Here is an 18,447-nt window from a genome sequence, read left to right as displayed (position 1 = left end):
ACTTTGGATTGATTGTATGGTATGTGAATATATCTCAATAAAACAGCTTAAAATACATAAATAAATGTGAAGGAATAGCCAGAAATAGCACCTAGGTATGGTAGGAAAAACATAGAGATTTGAGAGATGAAGAATTTTCTTGTTTGTTTTTTATTCATTATTAATATTACTATTGAATAATGAAAATGCTCTAATAATGATGGAAGTGATGAATGCACCGCTATGCGATTATACCAAATACCATTAATTGTACACTTTGGATTAACTGTATGCTTTATTAATATGTATCAATAAAATTGATTTGTTAAAGAAAGAGAGAATTAAAAAAAGAACATGTACACACATTTGATTAAATTTGCAAAGACTATGTCTGGAAGGATTTCAGGCAGGGCTGGAAGAAGACTTTTTACTAAACCTCCTTTAGAATTCAAACAAACAAAAGTGAATTCTCTTTTGAATACATCCTTCTTGGGCAATGATAACATTTAGGAGCAATGATCAGAGAACTGTGACTCAAAAAGAACCCTCCACTTTGCCGCCAAAATCAAAAGGTTAAATTTGGCAGAGCAGGGTGGGGCAGGGAGGTACTGATGATGGAACTGGGGCTTGGGTGACTGCTGGATTCTGTAGTTCCAGTGGAAAGGGTTCAGCTGAAAAGCAACCCTTTGAGATTCTAAACTAGTCCACTGCACTATGCATAGTAATCTGAAAAATGGCCCCTAATGATGTCAGGTCCTAATCTCTGGAACCTGTAAATGTTACCTTATAAGGAAAAGGGGTCTTTGTGGATGTGATTAAATTAAGAATCTTGAAGGGGAGATTATCCTGGATTATGTGGGTGGTCCCTAAATGCAATCACAAGTGTCCTCACAAGAGAGAGGTAGAGGAAGATTTCACCCAGAGAAAAGAAGAGGAGGCAATGTGGCCAGGAAAGTAGAGTTTGGCATGATGCAGCCACAGGTCAAGAAATGCCAACAGCCCCCCAGAAGCTGGGAGAGGCAAGAAATGATCCTCTCCTAGAACCTCTGGAGGGAGTGTGGCCCTGTCAACACCTTGCTTTTGACCCAGTGATGCTGATTTCCAACTTCTGGCCTCCAGAACTGTTTGAGAGAATAAATTTCTGTTTTTTTAAGCCATCGAGTTTGTGATAATTTGTTACAGCTACTGTGGCAGTTTGAGATTTTACGAATCCCCAACAGAGAAAGATTAGTTGTAAACTAATACATTTCTCTGGAGTGATATCCTTTGATTGTATTAAATTCAGTTGAAGGATCTTTGATTAGATTACTTGATAAAATCGATTTAGGGCTTTTGATTGGACTATGTCAGTGAGGAGTGACTCAGGTTGAGTCCCCACCCCCTTGCTGGGTCTGATATAAACGGACTCACAGGGACAGACAGAGGAAAAAGGGAGCCTGCATACTTGATTCTGCAATGTAAAGCAAGGATTGCTTAAGCACGAAGCCCCCAAGAGGCTGGGCCCATGGAGCAGCACAAGAGGAGACCAGCCCTGCTATATGTTGAATTTGAGAAGAGAACAAAACAGCCGAGACTGATAAAGGAGGCTCAGAAAGAGACAAGCCCTATGCCCGGTTGCTCAAAGCTGAGCTCCAAGAGACGGTAGATTCTGGAGGGGAAAGCAGAGACCTCTGCAGAGATCGGCAGCCATCTTGCTTCACTACGTGGCAACAATGCCATGATCCACAGTAGCTGACTTTAGTGAGAAAGCATCTCTGATGGTGCCTTTGTTAGGCCTCAAGGCAGGGCCTTTATGGATAACCAGAGATGGCATGAAGAAAACTTCAATAAGAGAGTTAGGCAAACACATTTATTACGTCTACAGAGGTAAGGAGCCAAGGTCAGTTTAAAGTAACTCAGACCCGACTCCCCGTGCTGCAGTTTCACTCTTGTTTAAATACCCAAGTTACTACTTAGCATTTGCTTTAATTATGCATTAGTTTTTATGCATATGGATGAACACACATAGCTGGTTATATAATTGTATGATTAGTAAGTTCAGGAAATCACGCTTGCACATACATTGCATGATCAAGAAAGGGGTGGATAACTCCACCCCTGGGTGGGAATTTTACTATGTTAATTAAGCAAGTTGAAGTGAGGACGGCAAGGGACTGCTTCTGCACAGGTCCATCCAACTGGCCAAAGCTGGTTTTCACATTTCATTGCTTCAACAGGATATTCTTGACCACCAAAAGCGGCATTTGACAAAGAGAGAGTTTATTTCAGTATCTTCTGATTTACATACAATTCTTTCCTTTGTATCCTAGCAACAGGGAGAGAAACAAGTTACTTTCAAGTATATGGTCATCCTACATCCATCAATTCCCTCCTAGTTTTTGGCAATATTCTTATCACGGTGGGGGGGGGAGCGAAGCTCAGATCTTCTGTAACTACTTCCTGCTGACACTGTGGGCACTGATGTCTTAGAAAACTATAGCAAGAGGGTGATCTGAGGAGGAAAAGTTAGTCTGTTAGAGTTTGCAACTGCGTTTAACTAAAGCATTGCATACATGGTATGAGTATGGGTGCAATCGCCAAAAGAATTAAGATAATAATTAACGAAAGGGAGCAGCCACTTGGTGAAGCTGGATGGGTTCCAGGAGGAGAAATTATTTACCTGTATTATGAGGTTATTGGCTTTGTTTTTAGTTTCTTAATGCTCTTACTTCTTTGGAGAGGTTGATGGCTAAGTATAAGGATGCAGCTGCAGTACCGGTGAAGGCTGTGATTCCTAAAAAGATAAACAAGGGGATTAATTGGCTTTTTAAAAATTATTTGTGGTGTTACATGTTTTGGGGTCTGCTTTTACAAAAGCCTGTTGAATTTTATTTAAGTAGGCTGTTTTGTTAAAAAAGATTTATTTTATTTATTTCTCTCCCTCCCCCCCGCCCATTGCCTGCTCTCTGTGTCCATTCGCTGTGTGTTCTTCTGCATCCACTTGCATTCTCATCAGGCAGCACTGGGAATCTCTGTATCTTTTTTGTTGCATCATCTTGCTGTGTCACTTCTCCATGTGTGCAGCGCCACTCCTGGGTAGGCTGTGCTTTTCACACAGGGCGGCTCTCCTTGCAGGGTGCACTCCTTGCGCATGGGGCTCCCCTACACAGAGGACACCCCTGCGTGGCATGGCACTCCTTGCCCGCGGCAGCACTGTGCATGGGCCAGCTCACCACATGGGCCAAGAGGCCCTGGGTTCGAATCCTGGACCTCCTATATGGTAGGCGGATGCTCTATCAGTTGAGCCACATTCGCTTCCCTTTAAGTAGGCTGTTTTGGCCATTGCTTTCAAGGTGTAGATTAACTGAAACTTTCCACAGTAAGCTGGTCTAGGTATTACTTGATATTGATTGTGCAAATTTACACAGTACCAACACTTGATTCTATTGTAGAGGTTTTGGATGATTTGCAGAACAGGTGTGAGGGATGATTAGTATTTTCCTTCAGTGATAGTTATTGGTAGGTTCTATAAGAGAACAGAATTAGTATCTGGTAGAGTTTCGGGGTTTTTTTCTTTCTGAATAGGAAACATAGGTTCTCAACCGGCTCCACTTCATATTTAATTTCAGGTGTAGTCTCTGGTTTAGGACCTCCTTTATTTGCTGGATCTCATAATTTACATACAATTCTTTCCTTTGTATCCTAGCAACAAGGACAAACAAGTTACTTTCAGGTATTCGGTCATCCTACATCCATCACCTTGGTTTGGACTTTTCACGGCCTTGGAACTGTAAGCTTTTACCCCAAATAAATACCCTTTATAAAAGCCATCCCATTTCTAGTACCTTGCATCAGCACCCCTTTGGCAAACTAAAATAGCAACTATCACAAATGCATACACACTGCATGGTCTCCCAACCAACTTCATGGGTGATTAAATGATGACCAACTTTCATTCCTGCTGTTTGAACTGTTTCAGGATTAATGCCCATAATTCACACGTCCTTTATTTAGAGGTCCCATTCTCTATCCTGGTGATAAGGTATGCTGGAATGGGCTGGCAAGAAGATAGCTGTGGCCAGGGAACAGCTGCCCTCCAGATACTTTTGCCTTCAGACTGTGCCATGGCAAAGAATCCCTCCACACTGGGATATTCTGGGGCATTTGCAGCCTTCCAGTAGAATAGAACAAGAAGAGCAATCAAACTCCAAAGGCTCTCAGATTTGGGTCCTTGCCCCAGGATTTTATCACTGCTTACTTCTACTTTAGCCCTAGGGAGGGAATTTTAGGTTTAGCTCCATGCAAATAAGAATGTTGAGGGGCACCACAGAAAAGCTGAAATACCTATGTTGATACTGCTAACAAATGCCATTGAAATACACGTTCCCAACCCACACTCACAGCACAGGATGGGATTCAGGCATGGCTGTGAGCAGCAGCAAATAAAATAAAAAATACAGTCCATGTTGTTGCCACTTCTGGTGTTCTGGAAAGCTTTCCGGTTTGTGGGACTCTGGAGAGAAACCCCCAAGCAGCTCTGACTTCCCGCTCCCTGTGCAAAAACCCCAACCACCAACTAACTATGCCTGAAATTCCTTCACAAAGGAACAATGTGGTTTTCTTTTTTTATTCCACAGCTTGTTTTTTGGTATACATGGCACTGGCATCTTCTTATTCCCCGACTGTGCATGGGGGCTTCTTAAGGGCATGGGGACATGATGGAGAAAATGGCAAGTACTAGAGACTTCTTATTCATCTTCCTTTGGGGATCCTCTCTCCTCTCTTAGCAGATTTTCTCTCCCTTCTCACTAATGCTGTTCAGTGTCCAGTATCCTGCTCACTGCATCCTGAGTGTCTCCCTTCATGGCCTCTCAATTCCCACTGCCCTGGTCAAACTGACCTGTCCTGTGTCCCACACCCTCAGGGCCAGTCCCTGACAGTGGCCTTATCCCCAATTGGCAACATATCTTCTTCTCTTGTGATCTTTAGGGAGAGAGTTCAATCCAAAGAGTAATTCATTGGAGGAAAAAAAGCAAGAGAGAGAGAGAGGAGAGGTTTTTGAGCTGCTGGGACATTTTAGGACTCTTGGATTCTTCTCCACATGATACCCCACCCACCCACCTAGTTAGAAGGGCAGAGTTATAGTATTGAATCTGCAAATAAACCAGTCATGTGATTGGCAGCCGAACTCATCAGATTTGGGAATTCAAGTCTCTTCTGCTAAGAGATATTTCACTGTCAGAGTGGGCAGTTGATACCAGAGAGCATTTCATGTCATGTGGAACCTTGAAAGGCATTACAGAGTGGTGCTTCAGAATTTGGGCTTCAGCATAAGACTGCCAGTGTTCTAAATCCACTTACATGCTATGTAACTTTAGGCAAGTTACCAAACCTTCCTGTGCCTCAGGTTCTCTCTGTGTAAAATGGGAAAATAATGGCAACCACCTGACAATGCTGCTGAGAGGATGAAATGAGTTGACACATGTAAAGTGCTTCTTACCGAGCCTATTAATGAAGACACTCAGGACCATGACTTCGGCCACAATAGATGAGAGTTGGAGACTTGGCTCCACCACCTACTAGTTGTATGACATTGAGGCAAGTCAGTGTGCCTCAGTTTCCTAATCTGTAAAACAGGGGTCCTCCAGCTGCATCTTCTCAAAGAATGTTGTGAGGACTAAGTGAGATACTTTCTAAAAAGCAGGTAGCACAGTCCTGGCATTGAATTTATGAATAACAGGGATAATGCCAATCATTGATTAGTGAGACTGATGCTATCTGGTGAACCCAATATCTCTCCTTGGGAAAGTCATTGCTGTTCCACTTGCCTGGATATTTTTTTTTTCACTTTTTATTTTGAAATAATTTTAAGCTTATGGGACCATTACAAAAATAATACAAACCCATCCTCTTGACTTTAGTGTGTTTGAGCATTTCCTTCCATAATAAAAAGGTAAGATGTGTACACTTGAAAAAAATAATACAAACCCCATATAGAAAACGCCAACATACCCCCCACCCAAATACCCAGATCCACCAATTTAACATTTTGCCACATTTGCCATATCATGTTATCTACCCGTCTATCTGTCTACCCTTCTATCATCTATCTGTCTCTTTACCTCTTTATCTCTCTATCATCTCTATATTTTCTAAACCTTTGAGATTAGGTTACATACATCATGCTCCTTGAACACTTAATACTTCCATGTATATTTCCTAAAAGCAAGGATATTCACCCATTTAACTACCTTAAGTAGAGTTATCAAGTTTGAGAAATTTAATATTGATATAAACCTTACAGTCTATATTCTAATTTTTTCATGTGTCCCAGTAATGTACTTTTAAGCACTTTCTCCTCCATTGTTAGATCCAGACCAGGATCGTGTATTACATTTTAATTGTGGAAACATATATAAAACAAACTTTCCTATCTCAATCACTCTCAAGCATACAATTTAGTGGGATTAATCACATTCACAATGTTGTGCTACCCTAATCACCATCCATAACCAGAATTTTACCATTACCTCAAACAGGAACCCTGCGCCCATTACGCATTAACTCCCCATACCCCATCCACCCTCCCACCACCTGTACTCTAATTTCTACCTCTAAAATTTTGCATATTCTAGTTATTTCTTGTAAGTGGAATTATATCTGTCCCTTTGTGTCCAACTTATTTTACTTAGTATGATGTCTTCAAGGTTCACCCATGTTCTCGAATGTGTCAAGGCTTCATTTCTTTTTAATGCTGAATAATATTCCATTGCATGTGTACACCACATTTTTTATCCATCCATCTGTTGAAGTATACTTGGGTTGCTTCCACCTTTCGGCTATTATGAATAAAGCTTCTATGAACATTGATGTGCAAATATGTTTCTGCTTTCAGTTCTTTGGGACACATAACTGTAGCAGTTTGATATGGTTATGAATTCCAAAATTAGACATTGGATTGTTTGTAATCTAGTCTATACCTGGGCATGATTGAGTTATGATTAGGGCTTTGATTGGGCCTCATCATTAGGGTATTGAGTCCCTACCCCTTGGTGGGTGGGGACTCACAGATAAAAGGCATGGCAAAGGACAGAGTTGGAGGGTTCTTAATGTTGGGGTTTGATGCTGACGTCTTAAGCTGGAGCTCCAGGGAAAGAGATAGAGCCAATCGCCTGATAGTTTACAGCTGACCTTGTGGAGAAAACAGGAGCTGAGCCCAGAGGAACCCAGGAAGCCTGAACTCTCGCAGATGTCAGCAGCCCTATTGCTCCAACACATGAAAATAGACATTTGTGAGGGAAGTAACTTATGCTTAAGGCCTGGTATCTGTAAAAAAACAAACTTTATAAAAACCAACCAATTTCTGGTATTTTGCATCAGCACCCCTTTGGCTGACTAATGCACATACCAAGAAGTCAGACTGCCAGATCATATGGTAGTTCTATGTTTAACTTTTTAAGAAACCAACAGTGTTTTCCACAGTGACTGCACCACTTTACATTCCCACCAGCAATGTATGAGGATTCCTAATCCTCTATATCCTCTCCAACACTTGTTATGTTCTGGTTTTTTTTTTTAATAATAGCCATTCTAGTGGGTGTGAAGTGGTATATAACTGTGGTTTTGATTTGCATTTCCCTAGTAACTACTGACATTGAGCATCTTTTCAATGTTCTTATTGGCCATTTGTATATCTTCTTTGGAGTAATGTCTATTCAAGTCCTTTGTCCATTTCTTAATTGGATTGTTTCCCTTTTGTTGTTGAGCTGTAGGAGTTCTTTATATATTCTAGATATTAAACCCTTAGCAGACATGTGGTTTCCAAATATTTTCTTCCATTCTGTTGCTTGTTCTTTCATTTTCTTGATAATGTCATAAGGTGAACAAAAGATTTTATTAATAATTTTGATGAAGTCCAATTTACCTATTTTTTTCTTTTGTTGCTCATGCTTTTGGTGTAAAGTTTAAGAATCCATTACCTAATACAAGGTCCGAGATAATTCCCTATGTTTCCTTCTAAGAGTTTTATAGTTTTATCTCTTATATTTAGATCACAGATATATTTTGAGGTAATTTTTGTATATGGTATCTAGCTATTCTTTTTTTATCTTTTTTTTAAGATACAAAGATCACACAAAATGTTACAATAAAAAATATAAGAGGTTCCCATATACCCTACTCCCCACACCCCTCACTGAACCCACATGGACAACTTCTTTCATCAGTGTGGCGCATTCATTGCATTTGATGAGTACATTTTGGAGCATTGCTACACAGCATGGATTATAGTTTATGTTGTACTTTACACTCTCTCCCAGTCCATTCAGTGGGTTATGGCAGGATATATAATGTCCTGCATCTGTCCCTGCAATATCATTCAGGACAACTCCAAGTCCTGAAAATGCCCCAATATCACATCTCTTTTACCCTCTCCCTGCCTTCAGCAACTCCAGTGGCCACTGTCTCCACATCAATGATATAATTTCTTCCATTGCTAGAGTCACAATTTTTGAGACCTTTCATGGGAACTCGTTCCAAGGACTAGTTTAAAGGCACCAGCCAAGTCTGATCTCCCAATCCCCTGCTTATGGAAATGGCCACATAGTGACACAGAGTACTTGTCTGGTGGTGATTCATCACTCTGGAGGAAAGAGATCATGATGAATACATCTTTTTGTCTCCACTTCTGTACCAAGGACACATCTTTACAGGTAGGTCTAGCCTTTTGGGATATCACTGGGATACCAGCAATACCTTCCTCTCTGGCTGTCTACTTTGCTCATCATTCAGTGTCATGCTCTAACTAGCATCAAAGTTGTTTTCTTCTGGACACCAGAACCTTACATACTTCAAATGTCTCAAGGGTTTGGTATAAAGCAGCCTGAACCAGAAATTCCTGTTTTGCAGGAGGTTCCATACCAGCAGTCCTGTCCCCAGTCTGGAGATTCATCAGGGAGTCACCAAATGAGTCTGAGAGCAGAATTCACATAGGTTTCTTCTCACTGCCCCCAAAAGACTCATTTTCTCAGAAACTGGATTCTATGGAGGTCAAGGCAAACTCAAATATTTGCCCAATACAAATATTCATGAGAGAGGTTGAACTTTTTAATTTATTCAGTTGAACTTACATAAAGCTGCAAAATCTGGCTATCTGTCCTGTACCGTGCATTTTCCCCCAAACTGAAACTTTTTTCATCTCTGAAATTCTCTTCAGCTTTGTGATTCCCACCCAACAACCATGATGGCTTAAGCTGGATCAACTCACACTTCTTGAGTGCCTTAGGACTAAATACAACTTTACCTCTAGTCTAGGAAAATGATTCTAACCTGTAATGCCAGTGGATTCTTCCTCTTTCAAATCTCAGCTGTAGACCCTCGAAATAAAATATGAATATAACCTGGGGCCCCATATGGGCCAGACTCAACCTGCGATGAACTCAATAAAGCACAATTTGCCATGTAAAAGGAATTGAGAGCAACTCCTATCTTTATTAATCTCAAATAACATCAAAGGCTGTTCAATCATAACTCTCAGTGGCATTTCATAAATCCTTTTGCCTCTACTCTACAATTCTCTTAAAAACAAGGCTGCTTTAAAGAGACTCATATTAGACCCAAAGATACCAATAGATTGAGGGTGAGAGGCTGGAAAAAGATATTCTATGCATGCAGCAACTAAAAAAAAAACTGGAGTAGCTATAGACTTTAAAAGTAAAACCACTATTAGAGACAAGGAAGGACATTATATATTAATAAAAGGTACAATTCACCAGGAAGAAATAGCATTCAAAAATGTATATACACCTAACCAGGATGCCCCAAATTACATGAAGCAAACACTGGCAAAACTGGAGGGAGAAATAATAATAATAATTGGAAACTTCAATACACCATTCTCAGCATTGGAAAGAACATACAGGCAGAGGATCAATAAAGAGAGAGCTTGACTAATATGATAAATGAACTAAATCTAATAGACACATACAGAACACTGCTCTCCAAAACAGTAAGCTATACATTCTTCTCAAGTTTTCATGGATATTTCTCCAGGATAGGCCATATGTTGGGTCACAAAACCAGATCTCAATAAATTCAACAAGATCAAAATTATACGAACACTTTCTCTGATCATAATGGAAAAAAGTTGGAAATGAACAACAAGTGGAAAAAGGGAAGACTCATAAATATATCGAGATTAAACAACACACTCTTAAATAATCAGTGGATCATAGAAGAAATGACAAGAGAAATCAATAAATATCTAGAGATGAATGAAAATGAGAACACAACATATATGAACCTATGGGATACGGCAAAGGCAGTGCTGAGAGGGAAATTTACAACTCTCAATGCTTATATTAAAAAAGAAGAAAGAGCAAAAATCAATGACCTAACTACACAGCTGGAGGAACTAGAAAAAGAACATCAAACTATTCCCAAAGCAAGTAGAAGGAATGAAGAAATGAAGATCAGAGCAGAAATAAATGAAATTGAGAACAAGAAAACAATGAGAGAATTAACAAAACCAAATCATGGTTCTTCAAGATTAACAAAATCAACAAACACTTAACTAGACTGACAAAGAAAAAAAGAGAGAAGAGGCAAATAAATAAAATAAAAAATGAAAATTGGGGCATTACTGTGAGAAAAAGGAGTTTAAATTGTATTTGAACTTTGTATGACCTGTTCCTTATTGTAGATGTTGCAGTTGTTCCCTATTATTGTAGATGATGTTGCAGTTGTGATAGTAAACAGCTGCTTGGTGTTTCCAATAAATATGATGTGGAAACTAGGGTCGAGGCTCTCAGTTCCAGAAGCTGTGAGTCCCCTGGACCCATCTTTATCTTCCCTCTTGTGTCTTTCTCTCTGTCCTTTAATTCGTAAAGTTCTGCATTGCCTTCCCTTTGAAGCCAACCTATCACTGAACTGATCTCAGCACATTACTCCTGAAACCACAGAAACAAGAGATCATAAAGGATACTGTGAACAACTGTATACAAACTAGACAATGTAGATGAAAAGGAAAAATTCCTAGGAAGGTACGAACAACCTCCACTGACTCTAGGAGAAATAGAAACCTAAACAAACCAATCACAAGTAAAGAGACTGAATCAGTCATCAAACAACTCCCCAAAATGAAAAGCCCAGGATCAGATAAATGCACAGGTGAATTCTACCAAGCATTCAAAGATTTTTTTCTTGTCTTTATTTTTTTTATGTTACATCCAAAAATATGAGGTCCCCATATAGCCCCCACCCCTCTCACCCCATTCCTCCCACATCAACGACCTCTTTCGTCATCGTGGCACATTCATTGCATTTGGTGAATACATTTTGGAGCACTGCTGCACCACATAGATAGTGGTTTACATTGTAGTTTACACTCTCCCCCAGTCCACCCAGTGGGCCGTGGCAGGCCATACAATGTCCAGCAATTATCCCTGCAGTACCACCCTGGACAACTCCAAGTCCTGAAAATGCCCCCGCATCATATCTCTTCAAAGAAGATTTAATACCAGTCTTACTCAAGCTCTCCCAAAAAACTTACCAAGAAGGAATGCTACCAAACTCATCCTTTGAAGCCAATATCACCAAAATACCAAAGCCAGATAAAGATATTATGAAAAAAGATGCATTTCCCTAATGAATACAGATTTTAAAAATCCTCAACCAACATACCTGCTAATCAAATACAACAACACATTCAGGCGGCAGACTTGGCCCGGTGGTTAGGGCATCTGTCTACCACATGGGAGGTCTGCAGTTCAAACCCCCGGCCTCCTTGACCCGTGTGTAGCTGGCCCATGCGCAGTGCTGATGCGCGCAAGGAGTAAGTGCCCTGCCACGCAGGGGCATCCCCCGCGTAGGGGAGCCCCACGCGCAAGGAGTGCACCCCGTAAGGAGAGCCACCCAGCGCGAAAGAAAGTGCAGCCTGCCTAAGAATGGCGCCGCACACAGAGAGCTGACACAACAAGATGACGCAACAAAAAGAAACACAGATTCCCGTTCCGCTGACAACAGAAGCGGACAAAGAAGACACAGCAAATAGACACAGAGAACAGACAACCAGGGGGGCAGGGGAGAGAAATAAATAAATAAAATAAATAAATAAATAAATAAAACACATTCAAAGAATTACTCATCATGATCAAGTGGGTTTTATACCAGGCATGCAAGTGTAGTTCAACACAAGAAAATCAAGAGTGATACATCACATTAATAAATCAAAGAAGAAAAAACACATGATCTCATTGATTGATGCAGAAAAGGCATTTGATAAAATACAGCATCTTTCCTGATAAAAATATTACAAAAGATAGGAATTGAAGGAAACTTTCTCAGCAGGATAAAGGTCATATATGAAAAACCCACAGCTAACATTGTACTCAATGGTCAAAGACTGAAAGCTTTTCTGTTGAGATTGGGAACAAGACAAGGATGCCCACCATCACCACTGTTGTTCAGTATAGTGTTAGAGGTTCTAGCTAAAGCAATCAGGCAAGACAAAGAAATAAAAGTCATCTAAATGGGAAAGGAAGAAGTAAAACTTTCACTATTTGCAGATGATATGATCTTATACCTAGAAAGTCCCTAACAATCCACAACAAAGCTGCTAGAGCTAATAAACGATTTCAGTAGAGTGTCAGGATAAAAGATCAATATGCAAAAATCAGTTGTGTTCCTGTATACTAGTAATGTGTAATCTGAGAAGGAAGTCAGGGGAAGAAATTCCATTTACAATAGCAACTAAAAGAATCAAATATTTAGGAATAAACTTAGCAAAGGATGTAAATCACTTGTATTCAGAAAACTACAATGCATTGTTAAAAGAAATTTTAAAAGACCTAAATAATGGGAAGAACATTCCATGCTCATGTATTAGAAGACTAAATATCAATAAGATGTCAATTCTACCCAAATTGATATACAGATTCAATGCAATCCCAATAAAAATTCCTCCAGCATTTTTTTTAAACAAATGGAAAACACAATTATCACATTTATTTTGAAGGGTAAGGAGACTTGAATAGCCAGAAGCATCTTTTTTAATATATATATTAAAGATAATTAGATTACATAAAATGTTACATTAAAAAAAATAAGGGATTCCCATATGCCACACTCCCCACACCTCCACTTTCTCCACATTAACAACTTCTTTCATTAGTGTGGTATACTCATTACAATGGATGAACACATTTTGGAGCATTGCCACTAATAATGGATTATAGTTTGAATTGTAGATTACACTCTCTCCCACTCAATTCTGCAGGTTATGGCAGGATATCAAATGGCCTGTATCTGTCATTGCAATGCCATTCCAGACAATTCCAAGTCCCAAAAATGCCCCCATATTACACCTCTTTTTCCCTCTCCCTGCCTTCAGCACTTCCAGTGGCCACTGTCTCTACATCAATGATATAATTTCTTCCATTGCTAGAATCACAATAACTCTGCAGAATACCAGTAAGTCCACTCTAGTCCATATTTTATTCCCCAATCCTGAGAATTCTGGGATGGTGAGGCCCACTCCACTTCTAATTGAGAGGGAGCCTCAATCCCATATGGCTGATGGATGACCTCCTTGTTAGTTGTCCTGGGTGATAACTGGAGTGTAGGTGTTATAACTCTGCTGAGGCTCAGGACCCAGCTGGCACATGGACAGCCCAAAGATTCAAGTCTCTTTGACATACACCTACCAACTCCAGCACCAACTATAGGTTCAAATAGAAGGGACAGATGAGGCATGTGTAGAGATGTCACAACTGAGTCCAACTGTCTCACACTAGGGAGCACAAATTCCAATGTAGGGCCCACTGGCAAGGCACCAGACTTCAGAGCTATCTGTCATGACCATAGAACCTGGGTGTCTCCAGAGCCCTCAGGAGACCCATTATTTGGTGTAGTGTCTACTTTGGCAACCTATGAGATCCTGCTGAGACACGCATAAGCGTTACCTCTGGGGTGACCTCCTGACTCACTTTGAAGTCTCTTAGCTACATAAATTCATTTGTTTTTATCTTTTCCCCCCTTTTACGCAAGGTCTTTTTCTAGTTGCGTCACCAGCTGGTGCTTGGTTGTAATCCCTTGGTGCCAGGGAGGCTCATCTCTGGGAGTCATGTCCCACACTGCAGGGAAGGTAATGCATTTATATGCTGAGTTTGGTTCTGAAGAGAGGCCACATTTGAGCAACATGGAGGCTCTCAGGAGGTAACTCTTAGACACCCTACAACACTAAGCTAAGTTGCAATTTCAAGAACAAAGGATCATAAGCATAGTCATCAATATCAAGGGCCCATCAATGGACCATCCTTCTTACTAATCATTTTCCCTATACTCGGGGAATTATTGCTTTTCCATTAGAGAATGTGGCAGAGCTCCACAGGATGGGAATTTAATATTCTTTTAGTTATTGTGTAAATCTCTACCCACTGTGACAATGTCTCATGAACATCTGAACACATTTCAGAAACATCTTAAAAAAGAAAGGTGAAGTTGGAGAACTCTCACTTCCAGATTTTAAATCATTTTACCAAGCTACATTAGTAAAAACGGCATGGTACTGGAAGAAAGATAGACACATAGACCAATGGAACTGAATTGATGGTTCAGAAACAGACCCTCAGGTCTATGGTCAAGTGATTTTTGACAAACCTGTCAAACTCACCCAGCTGGGGCAGAACAGTCTATTCAACAAATGGTCCTGAGAGAACTGGATATCCATAGCCAAAAGAAAGAAAGAGAACCCCTATCTCACACCTTATACAAAAATTAATTCAAAATGGATCAAAGACTTAAACCTAAAAGCTAGGACCATAAAGCTCTTAGAAGAAAATGTAGGAAAACACCTTCAAGATTGGGTGGTAGGTGGTGCATTCTTAAACCTTACACTGAAAGCATGAATAAGGAAAGAAAACATGAATAAATGGGACCTACTCAAATTTAAACACTTTTGTGATTCAAAGGACTTCATTAAGGTGAAAAGCAGCCCACTCAATGGGAGAAACTATTTGGAAACTACATATCAGATAAGGGTTTGATTTCCCATTCTATATAAAGAGATTATACAACTGAACAATAAAAGAGCAAGCAATTCAATTTAAAAATGAGCAAAAAATTTAAATAGACATCTCTCCAAAGAGGAGATACAAATGGCCAAAACTACATGAAAAAAATTTCAATATCACTAGCTATTAGGGAAATGCAAATCAAAATGACAATGAAATATCATCTCACACTGCAAAGAATTGCTATTATTAAAAGAAAAAAAACCAGAAAACAATAAGTGCTGGAGAGGATGTGGAGAAATGGGAACACTCCTTCACTGTTGGTGGGATTGTAAGATGGTGCAGCCTCTCTGGAAGACAGTTTGGCAGTTCCTCAGAAAGCTAAATACAGAACTGCCATATGATCCAGAAATTCCTCTACTAGAAACATTTCCAGAAGAACTGAAAACTGTGACAGAAACAGACATTTGCACACTGATGTTCATAGTGGCATTATTCACAATTGCCAAAAGATTGAAACAACCCCAGTATCCATCAACCAATGAATGGATAACCAAAACATGGTATATACATATGATGAAATACTAATGCTGCTAAGAAGAAATGAAGGGAAGTGGATGTGGCTCAACTGATAGAGCATCTGCCTACCATATAGGAGGTCCAGGGTTCAGTACCCACAGCCTCTTGACCCAAGTGGTGAGCTGGCCCATGTGCAATGCGGCTGCACGCAAGGAGTGCCGTGCCACACAGCGGTGCCTCCCCATGTAGGGATGGCCCACACACAAGGAGAGCTGCCCCACACAAAAAAAAACACAGCCCGCCCAGGAGTGGCGCCGCACACACGGAGAGCTAACCCAGCAAGATGACGCAACAAAAAGAGACACAGATTCTGGGTGCTGCCTGACAAGAATGCAAGCAGACACAGAACACACAGTGAATGGACACAGAGAGCAGACAACCAGGGGGGGGGGGTGCGGAGAAATGAATAAAAAAATAAATCTTTTAAAAAAAGGAGAAATGAAATTGGGACACATATGATAATATGGATGAATTTTGAAGGCATTATGCTAAGAGAAATAAGCCAGACACAAAAGGACAAATATTGCATGGTCTCAATAATATGAAATAAATACAAAGAATAAACATATGGAGTTAAAACCTAGAGTATAGGTAATTAGGAGAAAAGAGTAGGGCTGCAAAGTACTGATGCTTAATGTACATAGAAGTTTTAGTTAACTTGGCTGTAAATGTGTGGAAATGGATAGAGTTGATGGTAACACATTATAGTGAGTAGCAACTCTTTTATAAATGGGATTGTGGCTGTAAAGGGTAGTCTAGGGATGTAAATATCAATTGAAAGAAAGCTAGAAAGTAATCTAGGAACTGAATAATACAGTGAACCCAGAGGTGGATGAGAATTGTGGTAATAGTCCAATTACAAGAATGTCCCTCTGGGAACTAAATGTATGTACGTCTCTATTACAGGGTGGTGGAATGTGGAGAAGCACGGGAAACACACAATTAATGTAACCAATGGGCTCTAGTTACCTGCAATACTGTAATATTCTTGTATCAATGCCAAAGATGTACTGTTTTCAGGGAATTAATAGTGGCCAAGAGCAATGGGAACAGTCCCCTTCTTAGGCTTTTTCCAGGAAAGAAGTTTAATGTGGGGATTTTTGAGCAGTGTTAGGGCAGTAGGGCACTGTCAGCCAGTAGAGGCAGCTGCAAATCATGGCTTCCCAGCAGCCTCTTTGATATTGGAAAGACAGTGAGAGATCAGAGTGTGATCTAAGAAAGGGTTGAGTACGTGCACAAATCTGGATTATGACCCCCAGCAGCCGGAAACAGTGACCTCAACTACTCCAGAGTCTGGAGAAATCAAAGAACCAGGGAGACAGCCACCTTCTTAACCACTTCTGACTTAAATTCCCAGTCAATTCCAGCCAAAGGACCAATTGAAACAATCTGTTCTTTTCAGTTTGTAGCTCTTGTCCTAGTTAAACAAAGTAGCAAAGGTGAAACTGGCTTAGGGTAAACATCAGGGTCCTGATTAAAATGAAGAGAAAGCTACAGAACTCTTGACAAAAAAAAAAAAAAGAAAAAGAAAAACTTGAATCGAATAATGAAGGCTGTGGGAATGAACCTTTCTCTTTCTGGCGACGAAGATTGACATAACCAAAGAACTGGATTCAAAAGTTACCTGAAAGGATACTATTCTCTGTGGGTTATCAATTTGGTCAAGAGTTAGGTTTATTTGTTTATATTTGTATTCACTTTTCGGGTTTGCTCTTCTAACCCCATACTTTTACATTTAACTTTTATTTTTTTACTATGAAGTTTTCCCCAATTTCCTATGCATCACAAGAGGCAACGTGGAGACACACTGCAAACAAAAAAAAGATCGTTGTTGCTTTTAGAAAAAGATTTATGTTGTTTCAGAACTAGTTTACAAAACGGTTTCAAGATATTAATCCTGACTCCAGGTCTTTCGTGTATTCCCGAAATTAACAGGTTGGTTAAGAAAAGAAAAAAAAAGACGTTGGAAAATGTCTTTGTAAAAGCACCAACTGCTGGAGGCTGGGCTCATTTGGGATCCCCTGCTCTGTGGTCCTGGGATCAGAGGCTCTCCACTAGGGCAGAATAACTGCCTAATAAGGCGACTTCTGTTAAGTTTTCCCAAATCCCAAATTCGACGACGCAGTTTTAGCAATTGAGAATGAATGAATATTAGCGCTTTAGGAATGAATGCCTGGAAGCAAGAGCAGCCTACTGGGCTTGACTGAGCTTAAGGGGGTCAATGGGGGAACACGTGACTGTGTCGCCACCGCCGGTACGCTAAAAGGCAGACTTTGTCTACGAGCTAGTAATCTCTCTGAATTCTGGTGCAGGCGTACCATCTTCAGACCGTTTTACAAGTGAACACACTTACTCACGGAGACAGAATTCTAACAAGCTTCCGGTCGGGAAAGCCCCGCAGCCACAGCCCTGAACTCCGGATAAACAGTCATTGCGCCTGCGCCAAACAGAGGCCAATTGGAGTTCGTTTCGCAAAAGAGAAAGGGGAGGGGGCGGACGCCCCTTCTGCACACCGGAAATGCTTGGGGAGGCGACAGAAATCTCACATTGACCAATCAGATCCCAGAACGATCCGTGAGGCCCACTCCCTTTCCGAGCATCCTGTCTCTTGCCACTGCAAGCTCAAGCCACTGATTCAAAGTCCTAGGACCAAAAAGCGGGCAGCCAAAGAAGCTGTAGCCTAGGGAGGAATGGCGGCCTCAGTCGGATACTGGGTGCTTGCCTGGAAACAGTCCCCAGAGGAGAGGCGGAGGCTGCAGACCGTCATAGTGGTGCTATTTCTGCCTCTATCCAGGAGGGTATGCTGAAACCTGCACAGAGTGGAAAGCATCCTTTGGTGTCACTCCCAACCCACACAATGATTTGTTACAAAACAGACCCCCCCCCCTCCCCAGTGGTACCT

At 40.7% G+C, this 18,447-nt stretch overlaps 1 long non-coding RNA gene across 1 annotated transcript; it reads right to left on the bottom strand.

The window, feature by feature from the left end:
* Nucleotides 1-220: 220 nt before the first annotated feature.
* Nucleotides 221-18,011, bottom strand: LOC101412962 (uncharacterized). Its single transcript, XR_188453.4, has 3 exons — nucleotides 17,899-18,011; nucleotides 2,639-2,752; nucleotides 221-2,284 (listed from the first exon to the last, which is right to left on the bottom strand). It is a non-coding gene; the product is annotated as an uncharacterized lncRNA (long non-coding RNA).
* Nucleotides 18,012-18,447: the final 436 nt, after the last annotated feature.

The sequence above is a fragment of the Dasypus novemcinctus genome, chromosome X (assembly GCF_030445035.2).
Source record: "Dasypus novemcinctus isolate mDasNov1 chromosome X, mDasNov1.1.hap2, whole genome shotgun sequence".
NCBI classification, from domain to species: domain Eukaryota; kingdom Metazoa; phylum Chordata; class Mammalia; order Cingulata; family Dasypodidae; genus Dasypus; species Dasypus novemcinctus.
This window is presented reverse-complemented; position numbering and strand designations above follow the sequence as displayed.